At 45.0% G+C, this 27574-nt stretch overlaps 1 protein-coding gene and 1 long non-coding RNA gene across 6 annotated transcripts in view; both read left to right on the top strand.

Moving 5' to 3' along the window:
* Window positions 1-27574, top strand: part of ASAP1 (ArfGAP with SH3 domain, ankyrin repeat and PH domain 1) — a 340245-nt gene that overhangs the window by 75421 nt on the left and 237250 nt on the right. The window lies entirely within an intron of this gene.
* Window positions 7-27574, top strand: part of LOC130542920 (uncharacterized) — an 86951-nt gene continuing 59383 nt past the window's right edge. The window contains exons 1-2 of the long non-coding RNA XR_008957832.1: window positions 7-16866; window positions 18680-27574. The exon at window positions 18680-27574 is cut by the window's right edge and continues 59383 nt beyond it. This is a non-coding gene — a long non-coding RNA (uncharacterized LOC130542920). The remainder of the gene's footprint in view (window positions 16867-18679) is intronic.

Genomic DNA, 27574 nt, shown 5'->3' with positions numbered 1-27574 from the left:
GTAGGTCGGGGCCGGTGCGCCCCACCGGGGACCCCGACCCGTCCGCGGGGACGCCTCAATGCCCCAGCTGGCAGCCGTTGCCTCGCAGTTGAAATGTCTGCATTTCTGAGCGGGGAGGAAAGGGATGTCGGGGGCTGGGGCAGCCACACCCCCTCTGGGATCCCCACCCCCACTCCCAGGTGAAGAGGGGACTTAAGATGTGCAGCCCCTTGCCCCATTTGCCGGGGCATTAACTCCCCGGGGGCTGGAGGATTGAGCGAGCTCCTGACACCCTTAGGAAAAAGAAGAGGGAAGTCCTCTCCCTATCTTGGACCCTTCGTGGGTGCAATAGAGTCTGCTAGGCTCTTTCCACATCCTTCTGAGCCTGTCATAACCCGCGAAGTAAGTGGTGTCAGGCCCCAGAGAGCAGAGGGAGACGAAGCAACGTGGCCAAGGTCACCAGCAAGGGACTGGGAGATGGTCAGTGAATGCCTCTCTCCGTAGCCAGGCTGTGCCAGGCAGGCTTAGCTGCATAGGCAATGGCCGGCGAATAAAACCCCAAAGGGATGAGAGCAAACTTAGGCTGGGATTGCTTCTACCCCAGGATTCTTCCCCATCCAGTCCCCAGTGCCTAAACCCTGGGTGGAAAGAGAGATGTGTGCAGACAGGTCCCCACCCGGCTTCCTGCGCCGGAGGGTTTGGTTCTGCCCAGGCTGCTGCGCCAGCAGGACTTGCCCGCAGGGCACTCATAAGCTGTGAAGGGAGACCTGAGGCTGCCGGGAAGAGCTGGCCAGAACGGGAAAAAGGGGGGCCTGAGACTGCAGAAGAACAGCTCCCCTTATCTAGAGCCTTCAGAGAAGCATTGTGGGTGTCCTGGGCAGGGCCAAGGGCAGAGCTATTTCCTTTACAATTTAAGTGAATTTAGTGATAGGGCAGGGTGGGTAGGTAAGGAGGAACCCACAAGCCCGAGAGCTGCGAAAGCCTCTGAACCTCAATAAAAATAGGACATTTGCCTTGGAACTCTGCACCATCTGTAAGTGCCATAAAGCACCACTCCCCTCCGAACAAGCCAAGCCTATTTCAACTGAAAAAGACAGCATTCGGGGAACTTAGGAAGGCAGATCGTTTTCCTGGGGTGGATTATCCTGTGGTTGGTTTATTTGAGGTTTGGGGAGCTCTTTCTGATATCGGCTCACCACAGCCAGCTCTCTGTAATATTGAGAAGCTTGGGCTTCTGTGGGAAACTGCTCTTGGTACAAGCTTTGCTACTCACTCTTCAGGCCAGGTTACATGCAGAATTGGTACTCCGAAGCCCAAGGTCCTAAATTTTAGGAGGGGAGAAATTTCTTTTCGTGCTGGATCCTATCTTGCCCATCTGGTGCAGTGAATTAGTCAACATTTTATGCCAGTCGAGGATGCTTCTAGAGTTCTCTATGAAGTTAATGTTGGGTTATTGAACTGAATTTTGAAATTCATTTGGAGAAATACCAGCTATGTTTGTTGAAAACCAGAGGTAAATGGAGTTTTGGGGGGAAGGGGGTGTCTTTGTGACTTGTCATTCTGTTGCATTAGCCTGACATTCAGTGTCTGGGAATACTCGGAATTGCCAGGCGTTCAACCTCATGATGGGTCTGTCCTTCACTTAATAGTGATAAATTGGAACATGCTGATATAGGAGCATTTTGCATCCTTTTTGTGTACTAATTGTGTATGTCTCCTGAAGGATGTGACATTGATTAGACTGCGTGGTTATTTTCCTTCTAGATAAGTTCTTCAGTGCCTGCTAATAGAGCTGTCAGTTATTTTAACTTTACCTTTCGGCCCATTTAGATAGTGTTACTGTATTCTGTTTGTGTGGGGTGTGATAAGGGTAAGTAGCTGATAATGCTGTTTGTAGGGGTATATGCCCGTATTTTGCAGCAACAGGAGAGGATAGGGTTAATGTTAATTATGTGCAGCTGCTCTTAATCTTAGTTTGAAGTAACTAAATTTAAACCTGAATGCAACAGATACATTTTTTTTTTTAGTAAGGAATACTATTCTGCAGGGTTAGGTTGAAAGATAGATCCAATCATTATACAAATGTGGTCACCTATGAATTTGAGGAGGAATCAGAATCAGGCTAGAAGTTCAAAAGTGTCATTTAGAGTATGTTGATAATACGCTCTCAAAAACATTACAGTAAATGTTTCAGTCAGAATGACACAATAATTTTGTAATTGTTTCTCTGAACTTCAGGATAGTACTGGTCAAGGAGTCATTGCCCTAATCTGCGTTTTTAACTCTTGAATCATAGGCCATGAAGTTGGACTCATGAATGATGGCCTTTTGCATAAATGTGAAATATACCTGTTAGTTTCTTACTGATACGTAACCACCAAGTCGCATTTTTATTTTTTTCCCCTAAGTTTGCATATATGGAAGGGACACATTGTTATAAATATCTTAAGTGGATCAGAATTCAGTTCTTAAAAAAATATGGGGCTTAAGGTTATTACCCTCAAAATGTAAGAAGAAGTTTTGGAGCAAACCACAAAATCTTGTTGGCATATGCTTCACAAGTGAGATACTTGGAAACTTTAAAAATGCTGTTTGTGTTACTTTGTGGTTATTCTTAGGAATAGGGTTTTTGGGTACTTTTTCAGTGATGTGGAAACTCAGGAATAGGAATTCATTTGGGCAGTTTGGAATTCTTTTTAAAAATTTGTTTTCTAGTTCCAGTTATTAAATGCCTTCCTGTTTATTTACAAGCTCCCCCCCCCCCCCCCGCCCTTTGGGTTCCTAATCAACCTATAGAAGTCTCAACTAAAAAATTGTAGCTCTCCAAGCTTGGAACCCTAAATTAACCCACACTCCCTCTTTTGGTATGTCCCGTTGGCAAAGACTGCTTTGCGTGTGTTGGTGCTTTTATTTTAAATCTCTCTGTGAGGAGCACTGTAGGAAGTGGGTCAGAAATGTATAGTATCAAGAGGCAGAGTTTGCTTCTGGGGTTCACCTTTGGGGCCGGAGGGTCCCACAGAACCATGGGAGTTACAGCTAGGCTGGCACACAGTGAGTGGCTGCCTTTGGGAGGCAGGAATAGATTAACTGCCTGGGTTTCATCCTGATGTCTTAGTGTTTTCCAAGCAAAAAGGCAGTGTTTTGCTTATTCAGCAGAGCACACTGACGTGTGCCATTTTACTCGTGACCATTTGGAAATTATGAGTAAGTGACTAGGAGACTGGGTGAAGACAGAGTTTTGCTGAGAAAGGAAGGGAAGCAGGCATTCCAGGATCATGGTGCAGGGAGATAATAGGAGAGACTTTCCACTTAAAGGCTTAGACTGGTCAATACTTAGTGCTTGGTGAAAGGGAGGGTTGGTGTGATAAATAACGTTTGCTTGGTTATTTAATATTGGGCCAGCCCTCTATCTTTTGTGATGATGGAGGAGGCATATCCTGCCCATTTATTGAATGACTGCTCAGTGCCAGGCCTGTTGGAGGCACACGGCACACATGATCACATTTAAGCCTTGTGTGAGCTTTATGGAGGAGGGACAGTTGTTATCTCCATTTTACAGAGAAGAAAATTGAGGCCTAGAGAGATGAAGTGATTTGTCCCCAAGGTCACATAGCTAGTAAGTCAGTGGAATTAGGAAATCCTTAAACAATTAAGACATAAAACAGATGTTCTAAATGTCTACAAGGACATATTTCAGTGGCTTTGTGAGAATATAAGAGGCTTCGCTTTTCATTGTACCTTCTAATTTTGATCTCATGAAACAGAGGTGCCTAAGTTTCTAAGTGGCTTAGTTTTTCTTCGTGTTCACATTCCAGGAGTTCTTAATGGTAATACTTGAATACATTTCTTTTTTTTTTTCCCCCTGTGCTTTCAAAGACTTGGGATATGGTTTTTCAGATTTAGGTGTGGGAACTTATTTGGGCATAATCTAGGAATAGCATTCACCGAAAGCATTTTTGGGGAGCACCTGCTCTAGGGTATTGCAGTTGTTGTCTAGATTGTGTTATGGAGGAAGTAATGGTGTTTGAGAAGGAGGTAAGTAGGGCTGTCATTTTTAACAGGGAAGAAAGGGGCAGTTCGCAGGTGGGGGAAATGATATTAGGACATTCACCCCAGTAATGCAAAGTGAATCACTCAAATTACCATCCAGTCAGTATACAAATTGTCCAGTGCCCAACAGTGTGTTAGGCCCTGGGGATACTAAGATGATCAACCCTGCCATTAAGAAGTGCACCGTCTCAAAGTTTTCTCAGAGGAACTGACAATCAAGTGTGGGTCTTGCATTAGAAGTTCACTTGTTTTAACATATACACATGATGTGCTTAGTCCTTCCTGAGGCCATAGAAATATTTGAAGAATGAAGAAACAGATGAAGGTGTGGAATGCAGATCCATTATCCAGGCCTCTTTCACAGTAACTGTAGTTACCAGTTGTTAGTGTTCCTACTATGTCCAGGCCCTATACATACTATTACTTAATGCTTACGTGTGCCCTATTATTATGTTTGACCCATCTTCTCACAGTTGAATCTTTTGCCCAAGGGCACACACATAGTAAGTAGTAGATTTGGGCATGAATCCCATTTCTATAACATCCCTGTGTATGCTAGTCAGACTTCTTCTGTATGTGTTTCTTCACCCTCCAAGGAAGCTTTAATTTTTACTCACGTTCATTTGGACATCTTCTATGCTGATGACAAGAAGTCATTAGTCTTTGATAAATGCTTTTAGGTTCTCCAGTGTTATCTGTGGAATCTCACACATGGGGGCTCTGTTGAAGTCTGAGCTCATTCATCATCTCCAAGTGTTCTAGAATGCAGTTGCATTACTTCTCTTCAGTTTTGAGAGCCAGTGAACTAAGCATCAAGTGCTAGTTTATGTAGCAGCTGCTCAAGTTGGTTATGGTCTTAAGTAAAAGTAAATTTCAGGCAGAGTTTAGATAAAATCAGGGTTAGTCTTATGCATTGTTTGGGGTCAAAATAATATGCTTTCTTTGTCCCTAACCTCTTGAAGATAAAACAACAAAACATGAATACGTCTTCCCTTGATGCTGCTATCTTACACAGAGTTTGGGCACTGTGGTCCCACCTTTGATCCATTTCAGTGGTACTGAGGGTGAGTTTTCTCTGGACATAAGCAGCAAAGATCAGTGAATGAAGAATAAATTTATTTGCCTGCAGAAGCAATGAGAGAAGGAAACTTCCTTTATGTACCAGAACTCATGCTTTTTCTAGAACAGGGCTCAAACTGTTAGCCAGGTATTCCAAGCTAATGCTGTTTGCCTTTTATATACATCTTTAGGGTTCAAAAAACATTTTCGGTGTGTACTATCTAATAAAACAGCTTTGTAGTAGCTTCCTTATCATTCTTTTAATGTGCATAAATTAAGTCTCAGAGAGGGAAATTACTCGACCAAGGTAACACAAAATCTCTGGATCTAAAATCCTTTTGTTTCTTCTGTATTTCACTGTCTGTTGTGCTTCCTGTCTGCTAGTTTTTTGTTTTGTTTTTTGTCTTTAAGGGCCCATAAAAATGATATCTACTGATTTTTCTTATCCCTACTTGATTTCTAGTGCCAGAGATAAAGAGTTTGGGGTAGAGAAGAAAAAGGGAAAGACAAAGACCGCTCCTTTTCCGTGTTCTTCAAAGACCTCTTGTTGGATTGCTCTCGAAATCTCTACTGTTTGTAGTTAGAGACCGTGCTGCCAACAGTCCTCCCTGGGCTCAGCAGAAGTGGAAAAGGCCCAGTGGCTTCCAGCTCTCCCCTGGCATACTTAGTCTGGGACTGTTGACCAGCCTGTCTTTGCCTGCAAGCTGCCCACCGTCCTGGCCAAAGAACCACTGCTCTTGGTTGGGGTTGCTGCAGGACTCTGGCTGTCTGCCTCTGGCTTCCTGGTCGTCCGTAGTCCTGCCTTTGTGCTGGGTGCTGGGAATCACTAGACATCAGAGTCTAATGGAGCTTGGAGAAAGTCTAGTCTGGTGCTTCCCAGCCTAGGAGCCTGATCTCTGAGGGGCCCATGAAAGTGGTGATGGGAGTCTAATCATCACTTGCAGTATTTCGGAAAAATTAATAGACGCCTTAATAAGGTGGTTCAGCATACCTCTCATGCCAACTCATTTTGGTTTTGGTTGAAATATATCAGCTCAGTGGTGTAGCACTGATGATCTTCTGCTGATCAGACGCTTGGATTGCCTGTTAGAGATTCCTACAGTTGGGAAGCCAGATATGATCTCAGTCCTATGATTGGTTTGCTAGAAGAACCTTCGAGTTTTGTATCCCCGTGGGAGAAAGCTCAGGAGGGATGAGGACCCACATAGACCTAGTTTTCGTCCTGTTTTGGAGACTGAAGCCTAAGATGGGAAGGAAATGGGGCAAAGATTTGAATTCAGGTCTCTCAGCTTCGAGCCCAGGCTCTTTGTACTGTGCTCTCTAAAAGGGCTATAGAGGCTGTTTGTACATGGTGGTGGGTTTCTCTCTAAAACTTGCTTCCAGGTCAGAGGAGTGGAGAGTAAACCTGAATTTAGGAACCTGGTCTTGCTAGCCAGTCTGCTAGTGTAAATTTTGGTCTCACAACATATGCTGTGAGGCCACAGCAGCCTTCCCTGATGCTAAGTTAAGAGGCTTTCATCAGAAGCGTTGTGGTCCTGGATGTCCAAACACTACCCAGACTTTTGCCTTTATGTCTGTGAGTCAAGGGAGCCTCAAGAGAGGTGGTTTCCATTTATGTAACCTAGTCATTTGGGGGCTAGAGTCAGACATTGGCCTCAGCCATTCCCACATGTAGTAGTTAAACATGAGTAAGTGATGGGCTAGAGACCACTTTGCATCTGAGCCTCAGTTTCCTCATTTGTTTAAAAAAATGGCATTGATTTGAGTGTTAAAGGAGATAGTACATGTGAGGCAGTCATCACATGACTTCATTACTGGTAAAATGTGGCCTGATGAATGTCAAGGTCTGACCAGTCAGATTAGTCAGCCTTCCTTTTATGGGGCGGGGAGGAAGGAGGTGAGAGGCATTCCTTCATAGGGAGATGGGCAGAGTTCTCTCCACTGTGAACCAGTGGCAACACTTGGGTTCCCTTACCTAGGTTAATTGCAGCCCTATTATATTGGAGTCTGTGTCAGGCAAGTTACTGAACCTTGCTATGTCTCAGTTCCCTCGTGGGGATCGTACCTCCCTCTTAGGATAGTGCCTGCCATGGTAAGTGCTCTAGAAATAATTATTCTTCTTATCTTCATGCTGCTGCTGTTCATTATTATTGGATTAAACCCTTGAATGTGTAGTTGAGAGGACAAGACTTGGTCGACTCATTTCAGGACAGTGGGTGATAAAGAGGTCAGATGACAGAGCCAGCTGTGTCTTGGAGGAACCGGATGGTAGAAGTGCAGATGGGACTGGAGGGAGGACTAGGGCAACACTAACACTTGCACCATGGTCAAAGCCAGCTTCATCTGAAGGAGACCGACAGCTCAGTTTTACTCTGTACTCAGCTGTTGGTGGGTGCTACTCTGAAGTCAGGGAACCACTGACCACTGCTGCCTCCGCTGACCCAGACCAGCCTGATGGGCTCTACTGGCACAGCCTCGCCGTCTGTGCTTCCTTTGGCCTTGCCGATTCTTTTCTGTTTCCTCCCTCCCCCCATTTTCCCTCCATTGGTGCATCAAAGCCAGGACAGTGCTGCCCCATTTGATTTTTGCTGAGGCTTTGGGGTAAGGAGCCACTTTCTCTGTTACATAATAAATGCAGGTATCTGATTCTGGTCATTGGTGGGGAGGTGCTGGGGGAAGGAAGCATTTATGCCTTGGTTCTGACTGGGACAGAGCGTGGCAGCTGATTACAGCTTGAAGCTCTGAGACCACAAGGAATTCTATTTTGGTTTGGAGGCAGGCGCCTTAAAGTGAAAAGGACTTATCCTTGGATTTACATTTCTCTGTGTCTCCTTGCTTCTTTTCAGTGTCAGTAAGATGAGTTTTGTGAGGCAGGAGTTCGGTCAGATCTGGAGGCACTTGACCCCACTTGGTCTTAACAGAATCTGAGAATTCACAGGTTCTTCCAGCCCAGAGCCCATCCTGAGCAGCCCTGTGTCGAGCTGCTGTTGGTGGTCACTTATGTAAGAACTGAATTTTAATGCTGAGACTGTGGTGTAATTTTCCCCAGAGAACTGGAATATATGTCCCTTTGATAAGACAGCACCCAATTCAGCCGCCCAGAAGCCAGAAAAACGAAACCAGAACCTCAGGCACCCGTGACTGCATTTTGGTACCAACTGCTAAGTCAAGCTGGATCATCGCTTTCACCGCCACATGTGCTTTGGATGGAGAACAGACGCTCTCCCAAGCCCTTTTATTATTAATACAGCTTGGATACCTTGTATTTCTGTAGCATTATGCTCAAGGGCAAGAGCAAGGAGGGCCATGTCCCCAGTGCCCAGCTTAGCACCTGACCTGATGACTGTATAATAAAATAAATTTGACAGGGCTGGAAAAGGCCTTTAGAGACCATCTGGTTCAACTCTTTTCTAGGGATGATGAAATTAGGTTCTTCTGTTGTAAGTAACAGATTCCATCTCCCCTCAACAAAACAAAGTACGGCTAGTTCAAGCACAATGAGGACTTGCTTTAAGGACTCCTGGGGCTGTTCCCTGGCACACAAGGAGCAAGAATGGTAGGAAATGTGGAGATTCTCTTCTGGGCAGATGGCAGAGGATGGCAGGCCAGGCCCTACCTGCCCCCTCACTCCAGTGCCCCCCACACCAGCTGAGTCTCTATGGCTGATTCACATATCTAGAAGGATTGGACTGGTCCAGCTTGGGTCAGGATACCACCACTAGTCCAGTCAGCTTTGGCTAGGTTTCTGGGGTTACCTGATGGATAGGTCTAAGGCCTCACCTTCATCAAGGACTGGGTGTGATAGCGGTCCTCTGAGCAGGGCTAAGAGGGTAGGGAAGCTCCCTCTTTGTACACCCAGATCACACAGCAAAGCTGGGACTAAGATCCAGATCTTCTAGCCCCACTGTCTTCGTCCTTCGTTAGCGTGAGAACAAAATGGAGACCACAGCACCTCACAGGGTTATCAAGAGAACCAGTGGGGAAGGTAAGGCAGCTACGTGCCTGGCATCCCAGAGAAACCGGGAAGATGTTTACTTCTCTGCCCTCCCCTCTGCAAACCTCACCTCCCCTTGACCCTTCTGCAGTGTATTCATTCGGGACATTTTGAAGGGCTGTGGTCAGAGCACTGTGCTGCCTAGTTGTAGCTCTCCTGATGTGGTGAAGAAAGACCAACATTCCACACAGGGTGTGGGTAGAGAAAAAACACCCCATTGCCGTTTAAATCCACGGTGATGACATGGTGCTCAAAAAATAATCCTCCATAGATACCCAGGATGGATGGAAGACTGCACAGCAGCCAAGCTCTGGGAACTTTCTGGTTTGATGGGCCTGCTCCAGTGTTAAGTAACAGAACTGCATACAGGTCTGACCAGGGCTGACAGCTTTCCTTCCATTAAGTGGCTTCTTCACTGACGAGTTACACACACAATAAAATTCAAGCATCTTCATTGTTTTGAAACTTGGGAGTCTTCCTCTGTGTTTCATTAATCATTTTTTTATGAAGTCCATTTCCTTTTCTTTGTAATGTTTATTCATGTTAATAGCACTTACATAAAATTAGGTACTCCTTATTTCCACAAAGTGCAAATCAAAATGAGCATTCACTGCTGGCCCAGCCGCTGCTGCTGCTTTCATACTGGTAATATTTCTCATAGCAATGCACGTGAATGCACTGCGTCCCGGTAAATAAGATGGTGCCAAGTCACATAATGCCATCACTGCCCCAAGGTGTCCGCGTTTTGTGTGTAAGAGTTTGAACAAATTCAGAATCTGCGAACACTACAATGAAGCACCTACCCTGTGCTCGGTGCTCTGAGGGATGTCCTACATACATCATCTCCCTCAGTCCTTCCAGCAGCTCCTCAGGGATGGGTCCTGTTTCCCCATTTTACAGATGACAAGCTAGGCTTAGAAAGGATTCAGCCCAATCCAAGCTCTTTCTACCTCCAACTTGTTCTCAAGAGAAAATGTTTTGTATTATGAAGGGAATGCTAATGAAATAGAACAGTCAGGAAATAGGCTTCAGCTGAAGCTTGAGATATTGAGGTTAGTTGGATAAGAACTTCCTGACAGGGTAGAATACCAACTGGATGGCCATGGAAATAGCATATTTCCCTCTGATTTTAGGACAATTTTGTCGTTGATTGGCTAATGAGCTAAATTATGTACTTACTTTCATACATGTCTTCACTTTTAGTAGATTGTAGATACCTTGGGGCCAGGGATCCCCCTCCCTTTCTTTACCTAGTTGGCACTCAGAAATTTGACAAAAATAAGATTATAGTAAAGCTATTTGATTTATAATTGCTGGGGCAGATCTGGTAAAGGTTTTCCAAATATTGCTATCGACCTCTGTACTTTAGTTAAGTGGCTACTGATTGCATAGAGCAATTGGAAAAACCCTCCATTACCAAGTTTCCTGAAGGTTGTGCCACAGATTGATGGCAGACCTGGATGCTGAGCCAGATTCGTGGTCTGTCCTTTTGGGGTCTGCCACCTGCAGGCTTTCGTGGGGTCAGTGAGTTCAGTAACAGCGATTGCTCTCGCTTTTTGAGTTCCCAGCTCTGTACTGGGCTCTTTACCTGTGTTATTTCTCACCTTCACATTGCCCAGCTAGCGCATGATGGAGCCGGGAATCAGACCTAAGTGCGTGGGGCTCCATAGCCCACACCTTCCCTCGGCCATGCAGCCTCAGTTTGTGGTGAGTTAGCAGCAAAGTGCAGGGGAGTGGCAGCGAGTCAGGTTGGCATTTCCTGTCTTAGTGGAAACAAACACACATACACACACAAACAAGACACGCTTCTGCCAGTGGAAAAGGAAAGCATTTTCCCCTTACTTGTTTCCTTTGAGTGGGAGGCATTTAAATTTAGATAATTTACATCCCTCATCGGGGCAGCCAATTCATGATGTGGTATCAGAGGGATTAATGAGTGAATTGGTATTTTCAGAAAGAGTTGACCTCTCTGATTTTTCTTTGAGTGGCAAGTAGTGAATCATATGATTTAATGAGCAGTTGTTCTCTGCGTGTACTCTCCAGCGTTTTTGTACTCTGTTAACCGTTTTCCAAGTACTTTCTTATGTGTTGTCTCATTTCATGCACACAACACTGTTAGGCAACAGAGGCACCTTTTCCTCATTTGTGAGACGAGAAAACAGAGGCTCAGAAAGTTAAAATGATTTGTCATTGGTCACAGGACTGAAAAAGCATGCTGAGGCTGAGCTCTGTTACCAGCCTCCTGTTTCTGAAAGAGACAGGCATACATGGTGGGAGATGTTTTGTCAAGTAATTTTTAACTGAAAGAATACCTTTTGAATAAAAAAGAAAACAACATAGATTTTACTATTTGCTTTATTAGATTCCCCTCTGGGTACACACACATATATCTTTTATAGTCCTTTTTTTTTTTTTCCTCAGTAGCTCAGTCCATCAAGTGGATTTTTGCTTTGTTTCTATTTTAGTTTGTTGGTTTTTTAACTTTTACACCTATGCAAAAGCAGAGAGGCTGGTGTGAATCTCCACATAGCTGTCACCCAGCTTCACTGTGATCTGCTCTTGGTTTTCATGTTTATCTTCACCCCCGATTTTTAAAATCAATCCTAGATACCGTTTTATTTCATTCCTACATATCCTAAAAGATAAGGACTTGGGGAGGAGCAGGGAAGAACCACATTACCATTATTACATCTGCAGAAAAGATCATTTCCTCAAGGTCATTACATATTCAGCGTTCAAAGTGATTTTCTCCCCCTTTAAATGGTTTGGTCAAACCAGGATCCAAATGAAATCCATATGAAATTGGCTGGTAGATATTTAACATTTCTTTTCTTCTCTGGGTACCCTTTCCTTTTCCCCTCTTGCAGTGTTTTGCTGAAGAACTGGGTGGTTTGTCCTGTAGAGTTTCCCAGATTTTGATAATGGTGATTGCATCTCTCTGGTGTCATTTAGCATGTGCTGCAATCTATTCTTGACATACTTTTGTTCCTTCCTCATGGCTTTTTCATAGTAAAGAACAAAAGGAATGCATTCCCTTTGTAGAAAACTAGGGAAAAGCATAAAAAAGAAAATGTAAAAGGCCATAATGCCACCAGCTGGAGATAGCCCCTTCCATCACTTTAGCTGTTTCTTCCAGATCACTGTATCTTGCTTATTTTCATTTAACACACCATGAGCATTTCCCCATATCATTAAAAAGTCTTCAGTAACATTTTATAAGCCATGTCATTTTGTACTAATGGTATTTCCCTCCTTCCCTCAAGTTGCCCCCACTGAGGAGTTTGTGTGTTTTAGACAGTTGTCTCAGCAGTTGCCCCAAAGGAGGACCCACTGTTGAAGAGAAAGCAGTGGATATTTGTATCTGTCATTATCTGCACAGGTGTTGATAGAGTCCTAGAAGTAGAATTACCAGGTCAAAAGCCAGCTCTGTTCATAAATTTCTGAAACGCTTGTCGTGTTGCCACAACCCCCCAGGAAGGTGGTCTGGGTCATGTTACACTCCTAGCCCTGTGCAGTCTGTGAAAGAGCTTTTCTCCACACACACACAGCTTTGAGTGAGGCCTTGACCTGAAAGTTTCTCCAAAAAAAACCAGTGGGCTTTGGGTGTGCTGTTGCCCTCATTTGTGTGTCGTGTGCCAATGTCATTGGTCATGCGAGTTGAGTGAAGAGAAATAGCGAATGTGGGTGTTCTCAAGCTGTCTGCTTAGTGGAGTGGACAGCTGAGAGCCATTGTCCTCTCGGTGTTGTGGGGAAGTGGGCAGCTCGACCTTACCGGCCCACCAGCCCCTTCACAGTGACTTCTTGGCCCTGTATGGCCCCTCTGCCGAGATTCCTGCTTACCAGGGAAATAAGTTTGTGGGTTCAGAAATACAGAAATAGCATTCACTGTGGAAAGGGGCATGAGTAGAGGACCAGACAGGGAGTCCGGCTCGTGACCAGGCTGTTACCTAGCCACAGAGAGTTCCTCTCCTTGCTCCCTGGCTGCTTCCACAGTTTTTCTTCCCTTTATTAACTCCCAGGACCATTTCTCCAGTTGAGAGACTTTTTTGGGTTAGTAAGTATCTTTTGCAGACCTAAGTACTGCCACAGCCTTCATACCTGGGTGTGAGTTAGCTGGATTGTTTTCTACCGAATGGTTGGCTGAGAAGTAGGGAGGGGGAGGGAGGGTGCTCCTCCAGAAGTGAGGTGAGCCTGCGGGGGCTTTGGGGTCAGGGCTTTGGGAGCAGCCTGGAGGAAGGAGGCTCTGGAGGAGAAGGTGCCAAAAGCAACTTTAACTTGTCTTTTCTGAGAGTTGGCACAGAAATTTTTAGAAGCCGGGTTGTATTTCACTTTTCTCCTTGAGATGGCCCTTGGCTAGGGAGCCCCATCACTTTGTCGTGTGACTTTGGTGCATTGTAGGTTTGTAAGGAGGTTTTCCTGGGCAAACCTGGAAACTCAGTCACGACTGTTTTTCTGGGGTGGTGCTTTTTCAGTTCCAGACGTTTCAGAGAGGCCTGTTCTTAAGTCTGAAATTGTCTCAGAACGTGTCAGGTGTCTGCTTCCCTGGCAAGTCCAAGAAGCGGCTTTCTGGATTATTTTTCTCAGAGGGATTTCAGCATAGAGTGGACTTCTTTAAGTCAGGGTCTACTCTGATAGAATGTGCTGGGTTCCCTGTTAAGTACTTTACATGTGATATCTTATAAAATCCTCAGAGCATTGGGAAAGTAAACAGTATTAACTTCACTTTTTCAGATGAGAAAATTGAGCCTAGAGAGAGAGTGACTTGACCTGGGTGTACATTCAGTGGGGAAGCTGGAGTTTGTGTTTCTGAGGCCCAGGGTCTTTGCATCCCTGCCCATTTGGTACCCTTCTTCATCCTCCTGGCCCTTTAAGACTTCTTGCTTCCTCTTAGGGTCCCACCCCATCGTGATTGCCCTGCCTGAGGACCTGTATATTCCTTACCAAAGTCTGCTTTTAGGTAACTCCCCTGGAAGAAAATGTCCCTGATGATTCACCTAAAGACATTAATGTGATAAGGCACGATAGCAGCTCTCCCCTCCCAGAGCTTTCCGTGCTTCTCACAGCGCGTGATGCCCTGACCCAGCAGCATGGTGGGCTTCCAGGCATTGGGGGCGGGGGCTCCTGGGAGGTAGTTCTCGGTGTTGAGCATGGGCATCCCCTCACAGCTGACGGTGTCGCTGACTATCTCTCCCTGTATGTCAGTCCAGTGAACCATTAGAAGCAGTGTCAAGTGAAAGACACGGCATAATTTAATCTTTGCCTCAGCCTTAGGAGGTGGGTTCTCAGGTTCCTGTTCTACAGATGGTGGAAACAGAGACTCGGAGAGGTGCCAAGTTCTCGACTGCTCTGCTGACACTTCTTACCTAGGATCTCACTGCTGCTTGGTCAAGTCTGCTTCTGGTGCTAGACGCTGTAGGCACTTTGCCCAGGCTTCCTCTCGCAAGCATGAGTAATGGACGGGAGCCTGACATTGTGACACTTGAATCATATATCCATTTTGGGGAGCAGCGTGGCCTTCTTGGTGCCCTGCGCCTACCCAGGCATGCTGTGGGTGGTGGGCGTGCTTTCCTCTGGAGTTGTCAGTTGAGAGCTTAGTATCGATTTCACTTCCTGGCGTTAACACATCATGTCACTAGATCACTTGACTTAGTGACTTAGCTTAATCTGTTAGCACCCCCCCCCCAACCATGTGGCATTACTAAATCATACTAAATACTGGTTTTTTTAAAAACCCCCAAAGCAAAAGCAAAAAAAAAAACCCACTCTGGAACAGCCCCCTTCCAAAATAACCAAACCTAGTATTTCACATAAAGCCTTCTGGAAAATTTCAGCATTCATTGTGGTGATTGGGCCGTGTTAAGCTTTCAGGAGCCATTGTAATATTATAGTAGCCACAATTTATTAAGCTTCTCTTTGGAGCCTAGATAAGATTCGTGAATGCCCCACTGCACCTCTGGTATGTGGGAGAGCTAATTTTCAAACCAGTCCTGTTGGACCCACAGCCTATTCGAAGGAAAGTAGGCCTGGAATTGGAAACATTTTAAATTCATTGTTTAAAAATATGTGTACATTTTATGCATTGAGTACAAGAGTATGAATACCAAAAATATCAGTTATCAGATATTTAATTTTTGCTTGTGCCCTTTCTCCTGGAAACATTATAGTATGAAGGGAAAGAGAGATTTGCTCCACACCCAGCATAAATTGTTACCCAGAGTGAGTTAATTTGTGTTTATTTCTGAAGCAGTAGTGGTCTCTTCCTGAGGGCCTAACCTCGCCTGACTCTTGTAGGCTAAGTTGCTAAGTTAGTTTGTCTTCTGCCTCTCGGGGAAGACGGGGTGGCTTTTCATTTCCTGGAAAGTTCCCCCTTTGCCTTGCAGCCACTCATTTTTTTCTCATGACTACGTGATGATTGGAAAATAGTCCATTGTTTGGGGTCACTCCCATCTCCAGCCTTTTCTTCATGTAGAGTCCACTACGTTGAGATGCTGGTTCCAAGCCTGTGGAATTACTGCTGAGGACAGGACTTTGTTGTATCCGTTTGTGAGTTTCCAAAGCCGAGGTCAATAGAATGAGCCCCATTTGAATGAATGCACACCCACACGGACACGCGGACCTTGAAGATTTTAGGGCGAGGTGAACCTGACTGTATGTGGAAGAATTGAGGATAAGGAGAGTCTGGGAGAATTATTATCTGTAGGACTGCCCAGGAGCTGGGAGGAATTTCAAGACTTGTAGGAGTTCAGGGGAATCATTGTAATCTGGGCATTTTAGAGCCAGAAGTAGTAGCCTTAGAAATCATGGTAGTCAGCCACCTCATTTTCCCAATCATTAAGATTTCTTGTCAGCCTCGAGTTTGTAGCCACTGCCCACTTCAGGGCACAGAACCAGACTGGTCTCTTTAAATTAGTGCTTTTATTGATTTAAACACTTACTGATTATCGTGTTGCATTTTGTTTTAAGCAATTGATTTTGTTTTATGTTTGGACCCTGAGAAGGTTTTGTCAGGAAGGAAAAACAATTTTTAAAATTCTAGACATCAGTCAGCTACAACACCGTTTACCAGTGGGAGAGGATTGCCCCACGCGGAGCCTTGTGGTAGCCCCGCTTCCCAGGTCTGCTCCTCCCTCCTCCCCACTTCCCATTCTTGGTAGTTATGTCTCCTCTGGCCCCCTTGCTCTACTCAAGATCACGTGTAAATTTGCTGGCTCTAAAAACTTGCTCTCGACAGAGACCTAAATTGTCCACATCTTTTCCACAGCACAGTCCTTTAACAGCTGAACAGATGCCCAGATCTTCTGTGTGTACAGCACCTTACAGTTTACAAAGAATTTCCGTGTGTGTTATCTTCCTTTGTGAGGTACCAGTGAAGAAACAGTAGCTCAGAGAAAGTAACTTGCTTAAAAGCTCACAGAGCGTGAGTGCAGGTTAAATAATGGCTCCTGGTGAGGTGACTCGAGTGCTTCTGGCTTTTTCCTTGACAAAGACCATATTTTTCCTTTAAAAGCCTCCGTGATGAAAAGGTACTCTGTCTTTATTTGTTAAGCTTACCTCGAACTCCTTGAACTTCATTTCCCACTCTGTCCTCAGATGGGGAAATTAGTGCTCCTTAGTACTTGGCTCTTTTGTCCCTGCCCCCACCCTGAGAGTTTGCTTTTCAGGCCAGCAGCCCCAGTTCTGGACCAGGCACCCCGCAGTAGGAGCCCAGCAACAGCTGTCCTGGGGGAGATTGTCAAGGAGGTCTGTGGTCTCTTGGAGCTGCGGGCTGGAACAGTGCCACACAGGTGGGCATGACCGACTGAAGTCACTGGAGGAGGTGCAGAATGTTTGCTGGGGGGCTCTGGGGAAAAAGGCATATGGGAATCATTGGGATAATGTTCTTAGAGGAGGGACCCCCCTCTTTATTTGTTGGACGCACATCTTTGTTGCTCCTGCTGGCTATTCTTTGTTGGACCTTTGGTACAGAGTACTTCATTTGAGCAGCTAATTTTTATTAAGCGCTTGCTGTGTCACATACTCTTCTAAGTTAACTGCATCCGCTTGTTTAAACCTCACAGCCACCATAAGAGGTAGGTACCGTTCCACGTGTGCCACTGCCACTTACTAACTCTGATGTTTTGGGCAAGATGCTTAACGTCTCTGTGCCCGAGGCGCCTGCTGCCAGCATCACCTGTGAGCGTGTGCTTTCTTAGCTGTAGTATGTGTACTGTCCTATTGCGTGGGGCTGTTGTGAGGGGGGAGTGAGCAGATGCAAGTGAAAGATCATGAGCTGCTTGATGGCCTGATCCCCCAGTGCCTCAACACGTGGCCCAGGACAAGCCACTTCACCTCTCTGCGCCTATCAGATGGGCATGGTAGGTTTTGCAAGGACGGTTGGGAGGCTGGACCGAGATCTGGCTGCTGGGCACCATATGCATTGCATTGGCACATGGTAACGGCTCAGTGTAAATGGTAGCTGTAAACTCAGGCTATCCCCATGGGGAAGCCGTCCTTATCCTTTTACGTGTAGATTAGATCATAGGCTCAAGGGGATCCTGTTAGCCAGGCTGGCCAGCCCTTTTATGTTCTAACTTAGGACAGAATGTTTTGGTGAAAGGGGAGTTTTCAGGTTGGGAGCAGAGGAAAGGGAAAAGGTTATTATAAAAAACAGTTAATACAGTAAAAGAGTGTTACAGAAGCTCCTTGAGAAGCTGTGGGTGAAGTTCTGCCAGCCTTTAGGACTTTAATTTTCATGGGATGGAAGGAAGCTTCCCACCTACCAACTCTGTACACACCCAGCTTTTATCTGTCCACCCCCCTCCCCACTTTTTTTTTTTAAAGTAATCTCTGCACCCAATGTGGGGCTCGAACTCAGGACCCCCCAAGATCAAGAGTCACATGCTCTACCAACTGAGGCAGCCAGGCGCCCCCAGCTTTTATTTCCTGATAGGACTCTAGTTCTGTCTTAGTTCAAGCTGCTAAAAGTACTTTGGACTCGGGGGCTTACAACAGATATCTGTTTCTCTTCGTTCTGGAGTCTGGAAGTCCAAGGTCAGGATGCCAGTATGGTTGGTCTCTTGTGTGGGCCCTCTTCTGGCTTTGTTGTAGCCTCACATGGTGGAAGGGACAGGGAATTTCTGTGAGGTCCCTTTTACGTGGCACTAATCCCATTCATGAGGGCTCCATCCTCATGACATAATTATGTCCCAAAGGCCTCACCTCCTAACACCATCACAGTGGGAGGTAGGGTTTCAACATATGAATTTGGGGCAGGGGGGCAGGGGTGAGGGTGGGATGCAAGCTCTCAGTCCATTGCAATAACATTTTGGGAGGGTTCTCTTAATTTTCATGGACATGTTAGGATTTGATTATGTGGGGAGGACTAGCATTGCTTAATTAGCATTCAGAATTTATAATAGAGTTTCTCTTTGAAGTGTATTCATTTTTGTTACATGGTGGAGACTTATTTCTGAAAAAGTGTCATGTTGCATTATCACTGAAGGGAATCAGGGGCAAGTGGTTGGTGGCACAGGAAATGAACCCAACTTCTAGTAAATATAGGAGTTATACCAACTGGTATTTCTTTTTTATTTAATTTTATCTTTTTTATTTTAGTAGGCTCCACACCCAGTGTGGAGCCCAACATGGGGCTTGAACTCACGACCCTGAGATCAAGACTTGAGCTGAAATGAGAGTTGGATGCTGAACTGACTGAGCCACCCAGGCACTGCCCCACCGCATTGATATTTGTATAATCTGTTTGCAGCATGCACCATTCATTTGGAGTTAATATGATCACTGTCATAATTAGATGCCAAATCAGACTTTAAAAATGTAATTTAGCTTGGAAAACATGATCATCGTGTAACATATTTTGGAATCCATTTTGTCCTTTTACTGGCCTGTGCCATTATTTCCTGTTGACTGGCCAGGCCTTTCCTTATTTGCTGATGCAAGTTCTGGAGTGAGTTTGACTGCTGAGCTATTTGTCATTGCCCCTATTATAAAGGTTCTCCAAGTATGGTCTTGGGGTCTGTGGTGGTCTCGAGGCCTTTTCAGGGACTCTGTGGGGTCAAAACTATTTTCATAACAATACTAAGGCATTATTTATTTGCCTTTTTCACTTTTATTCTGTCAGAAATGTATAGTAGAATTTTCTAAAGGCCACATGATGTGTGACAGTGTCACCTCTGACAGTTAAATGTGTGTTTTTGTGTTTGGAATATTTTCTGTTTTAATTTGTACTACAGCCAATATCAATAGATACAACCTACTTTAAAAGAGTACCAAACATCTTTGGGATCTTTTAATTTTTTAAGAATGTAAAGGGGTCCTAAGACCCAAAATTTTGAGAACCATTTCTCTATTAACAAGCCATCTCAGGGTTCACCAGCCAGCCAGTGAAGGAGCTTCCCACGAAGCAGGTGTCTGCCCTGGTCTCAGGTGCCCTCCCGGGATATAGAGCATTGAGGCTGTTTCTCCCAGCAGGGGGATGCTGGGCATGGCAGTCACCCTGACTTACGTGTCCTGTATAGACCACCAAGCCTGTTTTCTTTTCTTTATACCAGGGGGCCTTTTATTTCTGTAGATGCAGTAGACAAGATTCAGCTTGTCTTCCTTGAGGCGCAGTATCTTTTTTGTGATACATGTAATTTCAATTAACACATAAAGAATTTGAAAACAAAAGGACTAGGGTGTCGTGGAGTTGGATCCCTTCTGGCAGCTGTTTTGCAAAGATTGTCTTCAGAATGAAAATAAATTAGCAATTGTGGAGTTAGTGATTTTCTTCAGAAATTCAGTGATACATCCCTCAGCTGAAACGTTGGACATTGCAGTTTTTCTGGTGATTTTCATTATAGAACTTCAGGATTCTTCCATTGTGTGACTCTGTCATGGTCTGCATGGTAGAATTTCAGTGGCACCAACTGCTCTTCCAGACCCTCTTCCCTTTTTTTCCTCCTTCCTCTCAGTGGTTTGCTCTGAGATCATCCCTTCCCCTGTTTTTTTTCCTGTGTGAAATTCTTCTTTCTTTTGACACATTAGATGTGTAGACCGTAGAGCAGTGCTAAGTGTCAGCCTCCATCTGATAAGAAGAAAGAATGGTTCGGGATCTCTCCAAAGCCCCTTCTGTGTACGACAGCTGGATCCTTCTTGGTGAAGCCTTGGATACTCAACCCCGTGCCCGAGGCACCCAGCACCTCCATTTTTTGTTGCTGATTCGCAGGCCCGTCTTTGTCCAGACAATAACTAGATTAACGTCTACAGAATAACCGCGTCTTACTGATTTTTTGTTTACACTGGTTACTCATTGCTGCCTTTTTTTTTTTTTTAAGATTTATTTATTTGAGAGAGGAAAAGAGAGAGTGCACATGAGGGGGGAGGGGCAGAGGGAGAGGGAATCTTAAGCAGACTCCACGCTGAGCTCAGAGCCTGACTCAGGCCTTAATCCCATGAGCCCAAGATCACTACCTGAGCCAAAACCAAGAGTTCGTTGCTTAACTGACTGCACCACCCAGGCGCCCCACTCAGTGCCTTTTTAAAGACCATGTGTGGCTCATTATATATTTGTTGAATAAATAGATCAGTCATTCAGTGGCCTCTTTCTCCATGTGGGGTCAGCCTGAGACCACGGGAGCCCCCTTGGAGTAAGATATTTATCAGCAGCTGGGGCCTCAGGGAAAGAGACTGCTGGTACTGGGACTCTACCTCCCCACTCTTGTTCCAAGCAATTCTGCTCTGGCCCCAAACTTGCATGCTTCACTCAGCCAAACAAGGGCCTTGCAGGTGGTGAGCCCACCCTTATTGGAAAAGGCAGTTCAGTGATGTATGTTGTTAATCTGATGTGCTCCGTGGAGCTCTGATCATTTTACCCTGAGAAATTATCGGTATGTTCCTCCCAATTACACTTAGAACACCTCTCAAAGAGAATACCAGGATATGTTTTTCTCCATCTAGTTATTGTACAAGTGTATTTTAGCGCTCCATTTACATGTGTTGTGTGCCCTGAGCACCGGTCTGGTTGGCATACCATTGTTTTTGGGTTAGTTCCTAGCAGTTTGAGCAGGGTGCCCATTGCAATGTGTGTCTTCGTTTCTGTTCACCTGAGTTCCTTACTTCAGGGTCTCCCAGCGCAGAATGGGTCATACAGACAAATGGACCACAACACAGATCCAGGATGAATGAATGTGTTGGCCTGCATCTAGCATTCAGCTTTTTCTTATTAGCACATTGATGGTAGGAAGTTGACCTGATTGGGCACCTCGGGGAGACCTTGACCCTGAAGAGAAGAGCTGGGACATAAGGAGAGGTGTGTGTAGTGGCTCTTTTTTCTGGATGATTCAAGTAGGAAGGGCACAGAAGGATATTTTTGCATTAATGTAGTTCTTTCCCACTTATGAGGGTCAGTTCAGGCTCTCTCTGTCTCTTTCTGTCTCCTTCCTTTTATTATTTCTTCCTTTCTGATCCTGGCTGTACTGTGTGTAGTTGTCATTGTTAACTGATAAGTAAAATCTAGGGCCTGTGCAGACTCCGATAGCTTTAGTGGAAGTAGTAGAGCTGGACCTTAAACACTTCTCCTGACCCTCAAGCTTTGTTCTCTTTCCATTACCCAGGACTGAAAGCCAGGAGGGAGAGCAGACCACTGTGGTGCCCTTCTCCCAGGGCAGGGAGCTCCTTCTCATGTGTGGGGAATGCTCTGACCACTGAGTCATTTCCCTGCAGCAGGTCTTATGAGTTAAGTTTGGTGCCTTGTGTTTAGTTGCTGGTGGCTTCTATGTGGCTGATTTTTCTGGAAGAGTATAACTGGTTTTGTTTATATGTTTGTTCTTTAAGGGCTAGTGATTTCTTATTAGAAGCATTATGGACTTTTCTTAAAGCTCTGGTGCCAAATTGTGAACTGATGAACAGATATGGTGTTCGTTTTGTGTTTGCACTGGCTGTTAAAAAAACCCATCATCTCTGATAATGTTTTTCAAGCTTCCCACAGGGCATTTGTCAAGCCCCTTGCAGTAAGAGGGAAGCTCCCCCGTTGCACTCCATTTATTGCATTAGTAATTTTAGTTGAGTGCTATTTAATTATTGATGCTTTATTGAAGGCCGGTTTGGCCAACAGAAGTAAGCAGCCTGACTGGGAAGAGATCCTTTTGTCCCTGTTGCCAGGCCACAACCTTCGGCGCGCTGTTACTTGCAAGCTCAGCAGCTGCTCTAAGTGCCTGGTCTAAGTTCAGTCCCTGCTGAAGTTCTCCAGCTGCTTTCTTATGGGGAGACGCGAGGAGACTTTGCCTCTAACTGGAGCTGTTTGATGGAGAAATAGTTCCTCTTAAATGTTCTCTGGTGGTTTCATTTGGGGTTTAACATCATTCCAGCTGAGTAATGTCTGGTTTGGGTGTAGAGTAAAATTTCCCTTTCTGGCTCTCCGGCATCTTTTACTGAGGATGCAAGTAGGTACTTTTTGTTTGTTTTTTTTTCCTAAAAGATTTTATTTATTTAGAGAGAGAGAAAGAGAGCGAGCAGGGGGAGGGGCAGAGAGGAGGGAGAGAGTGAAAATCTTAAGCAGATTCTGTGCCGAGCACAGAGCTTGACATGGGGCTCAGTCTCACGACCCTGAGATCATGACCTGAGCCGAAATCAAGAGCCGAATGTTTAACCAACTGAGATCCCCGGGCGCCCCGCAAATAGGTACTTTTTGGTTTGATAACTAATATCACAATGAGGACTGTCAGAAAGTTGTTCCCCTTGGTTGGCTTTACCATGCTCTGCGCAGATCACGAGAGGATTGCAGGTTTCCTGAATCCTTCTGTTGCATCACATGACAGATGCTGACCTCATCCATCCTGCCTCACTCTTTGTTATTTCTTGTAAATACCAAACCTGGTGCACAGGAGACAGTCCTCACAGATTGGTTGCTTTAGTTTGTCTTGTTTTTATTCCGCTTGCTTTGAGTGTGTCTCCGAGACATAGGCCGGTGTTTCTCAGACTTTAACGTGCACACAAGTCACCTGGGGATTTTGTTCAAATGCTTCTTATTTTGTAGGTTTGGAGGACCGAATATTCTGCATTCCTAGCAGGCTGCCAAGTGCTGCTGCTGGTCGCAGACCACGCTGTGGGTAGCAAGGATGGGAACCGTTGATCCTCGTGTGTGCATGCACGCTGACACACGCAGATTAACATGCAGGCCCCTGCGGCTGTGAAGTGTGAAGCAGGACTCACTGCCTTGGAGTGCTTGATCATTCCATTCTTTCAACACACGTTTATCTTGGGTCATGCCAGTGGGAGGCATGATTGTTTTCAGAGAGCTGCTTCTGAGGCTTCTTTTTGTGGTATTTTGATGGCAGGCATTCTGTGTCTGGTGGTCAGTGATTGCATGGCATGTGGAGTAGAGCAGTTTCCATTGCATGCGTCTTGTCCCCATTCTGGGCCTCCAGTTCCCGTTATATGTGTTGGAAATCTCATTTCCCAGTGGTCATGCTTCGTAATCATTAAAGTGCCTGGAGTTCACACTTACTTTTAACATCCTGAAAACTTAACTGCAAGTCATGGCTGAGACTGGCTGGCCAGCACCGTAAAAGAATTAAGTTTCCCTCACAGTCTTACTAACCTCTTGTTTGGCCTCATACTTGCGAGTAGTTATTCCTGGTGTGTTCACAGGGCTTTTTTATGAGCTGGGGTTCCCAGCTGACCTCTGATGTCTCTCCCTGGCCAGTGAACCCCGGGACTGACCTGTGGGGTGGAGAACATATCCCCATCTGGAGGGGCCGCTGCAGCCTCATCACTGTGAGAGGCCCAGTCGGGCCCAGAATGCACTTCCCAGCCCTTTCTGTATCCTTTTCCACTTGGGTGGGTATATACTCTCCAGACACTTCGACTTCCGGCTTTGGATCACAATATCTCCCTGTGCCCTGTACACAAATAGGACAGTTCCTGTCGTTTGCTCTGCCAGTTGTAAGTAGAAGTAAGTGTGGCCAGCCATGGTTTGAATCTAATGGACCTGGGTTTGGGTCCTGACAGTGTGGCTCTCTATTCGTCAGTTTGCTACACCTCTCTATGCCTTCGTTTCTTTGGGCCTTAGTTTCTCTCTCTGTAAAATAGGGCTCTTCCGTAGACCTTATTGTGTGGTAGAATGGATGGGATAGGATGAAATGAATTAATTGTATGAATGCCTGATGGATGATCCACTTCATGACAGGTGTCTGATGAACGGTCCTTCTGGTGGTGATGAAGATGGTCACTTTCTCCAAAGGAAAAGGAAGGGAAGCAGCCTGAGATCCCCGTGTGGGACAGATAATGCTCACAGTAGGGGAGGAAGCAGTGGGCAGGAAGTAGGCTTTAGTTCTCTGGATCCCATTCACTCTGAGAGGAGGAGAGAATCAATCAGTCATCCCTATGCTTCTTGTGTCCTCAACAGAGCAGTGACAAAGAGAATTTTGGGAGTGAGATTGAGCACAGGAAGGTAGTGAAGGAAGGGAGAGAGGCCTGATATTTTGAAAGGGAAGTGTGAACATCTGATAAATGCTTGGATAATCTGAAGGGAAGATTTATTACTGACAGAGGTACTTTGTCAGTAAGGTGATTGCAACTAATCATGTTGCTATTTTATATCAGTAAATGGAGAGCTGTTGATATTTGAGAGGGATGCCCAGTTTTCCAGAGTCTGAAAAGGGATTTTTGTTGATGCTGTAGTATGAAAAGTACTCTGTGATGTGCTATGGGGCTGCCAAGAGTGTGAAAGGAACGGGCAGTCACTACACACATGAAATATAATAGATCTTTCATTCATTCTGTGTTTTGTTTGCTCTGAATTGTTAAATAAAAGTTTATTTTGGTCACATGCCACAGCTAGAAGTAATTTTTATGCCATCAGAGTGGTTTGCAGTATGGCATGAAGTTCTATTCAAATTTGGTGACTCGTGCTCTAGTTTAAAAGTAAAACAGAGACCACATAAGTTGTTTCCTGAACTCTTTCTGACTCTTGAGTGGAGTACAGGCAGAACCTTGGGGAGGCTGGGGTTTGTAAATGAATGAAGAGCTAGAGCTCTGTGACAGCATTTCATCACAGGCGTGACTTTTTCCATTACCCAACTGTGTTTGATACACCCCGTTTCTGTTACCTGGAAATGAAGGTGTAATTCTTTACACGTGGGCCTCGGTAGCTTTCCGCCTTCATGGGATAATGTCCCTCTGCTCTCCTTTTCGGCTGCCCTGAGGGAGCCAAAGCAACTTGCAAGCGTCTTGCTGTTTCACATCTCCTTGCCTTCTCTCTACCAGCTGAGCACCGGCTCCTCTTTCTGGACTGAGCTCAGTTGTCACCATCTAGAAGAGACCTTGCCTGACTGCTGTTCTCTGTTCCTTGCCCTTGTGCACACGAGACCCTCCCACCCGCGCTGCCTCACAGGCCCGCTCGTGGCCGTGTAACGCCTCTGGCCACAGCTTCCTTGGGACAGCACCATGCCCGTTACATAGTGGTCCCTCCAGAAATATTGCCAAATGAATAAACACATCCAGTAGTCTGTGACAGTGTCGTTTTATCAGTATGAACAGTGAAAATGTTCATCTTTTGTTACTGCGACCATTGGACATAAACTTTTCTGCTTCGGGTTGGGAAATGCCCTGCTGTCACTGTTTCTCTTTTTTATAGCCATGCCTATTTGTGACAGAAATGAAGAAGAATGTGAAAGTCACCTCTAATCCCATCATCTAAATATGATCAAAGTGAATATTTTGGTGTATAACTCTTCGGAGAATTACCTTTTAGGTAATCCAGTTGGCTTGGATTGGGAAGAGTATACTTCGGAGGTGAGGGTGGGCAGGAGGATAAAGTGGCTGCGTAAGTGTCGTTTCATTTCCCCTTGAGGTTTGAGAGCCAGTTGGCCAAACAGAGCAGGACATGGCTTGGCCTCCAACCAAAAGTCGAGCATGAAAGATTGAACCATTTTGTACCAGAACCTTTGTGAATGTTGTTATTGCTCGTTCTTTCTGTAATAGGAATACATTTTTTTGATAATTCATCACTTTATTATGTTCCCTTTTTAAAGAACAGTTCTCTTTAACCACTACAGATTTCTTAGATCTTTTTATAAAAATGTTTTCTAAAGTGTTTGTTATAAAAATGAAATGAAAATCGTGTCTGCCATGCTGTGTGCGCCTTCAAGTTATGGACGGTCGTTGGCATGTTCGTGGGCTTCTCATTCCAGGTGGGGAGATGAACAAAGATCACCCTTTCATTTGTAAGAAAGTAAATTAGGGTGGGATTAACTAGGGAGACAGGCTCTTTATTCTACTTTCAGCCATTTAGAAGAAAAAAAAAAACAGTTTTTTAATAAGTTCTTTTTGCATTCTGGAATACTTCCAAACACGTTGCTATTGATGTTAAATTCCATTTTGGCTTTGGAATTACCAAGTTTTTCAAGTGTTGGACCGAAATTACTTGTTCTTTGTGTTATTTTTTATGTGGCAGTGTACAAATAACAATACCATAAACTAAATTACCATCCCACAGTCACAGAAACTAGCATAAAAGTGGGTATTTAATTTGAAATGGGATTGAATATTCAAAAAGTGCAGGTGGTATGGATGGGTTTTCGGACAAACTCGGGTTTCCTTTCTCAGCAGAGAACGAGAGAGCTAGCGTGTTTCATTATGCCTGCTGCCCATGGTGATGGGGGTGTAGACAGACCTGCGGGGGTCAAGCTTACAGTGTCTTCAGTGGAAGTACCATAACCGTGTACAGCAGAAGCAGGATGGCTCACGCAAAGCTCTGACAAATCAGGTTGTTTTATCAAAGTTGAACAAAAACTTCCAGGTTTTGGTTCTGAAATTTTTACTGTGTGACCCAAATGAAATAAACAGAGAAGGCTCAAAGAGAGCCTTTTACTCTTCGATTTGAATAGTAGGCATAACAGTATCTTCTGTTCTCTGTCTAAACCCTGTGATTCATTGTATCTTATCACACTGCCTGGAATTAGTGGTCCTGAGAAAGCAAACCTAGACTTTAGGGCCACAGAAATCTCCAGGGACCCACTCTGTGGTTCTCCACCTCCCAGCCTCAGTCTCTCTCTTTCTGGCTGTTGTGGATTCTAATCAGTGTTCCCACTTGATGTACATAATACGTGTGTGTGTGCGCACGCGCGTGCACACACATGCATCCTAGGTACATCATGTATTGGATTGTGGGTGTGTATGTTTTTAGAATGCTTTGCTTGTACTTAATATTGTTAATGATAGATGCACCATCTTGAGAGTTTGGTATCTCTTGACGAGGTACCAGCCGCTCGGCTAAACTGTATGTTTATCTCGTACTTTCCTCACCCATAATATCTGATGTGGGTGAGCACGCTATTATGGTTTTACAAGTTTAGTTTTTACAAACTGAATCTCTGAAATTAGTAACTCTTCCCTCTAATAAAGGCAGGAAGTAAGGTTGGATCTCCTGTCTGCCAGGTCTACACAGCCTGTGGGCTTAATGGCTGTGTTTGCAAGCCTGATTCCCTAACACCTCAATGTAAGTTGTCACGGGGT

Source organism: Ursus arctos, unplaced genomic scaffold (genome assembly GCF_023065955.2).
Source record: "Ursus arctos isolate Adak ecotype North America unplaced genomic scaffold, UrsArc2.0 scaffold_6, whole genome shotgun sequence".
NCBI classification, from domain to species: domain Eukaryota; kingdom Metazoa; phylum Chordata; class Mammalia; order Carnivora; family Ursidae; genus Ursus; species Ursus arctos.
This window is presented reverse-complemented; position numbering and strand designations above follow the sequence as displayed.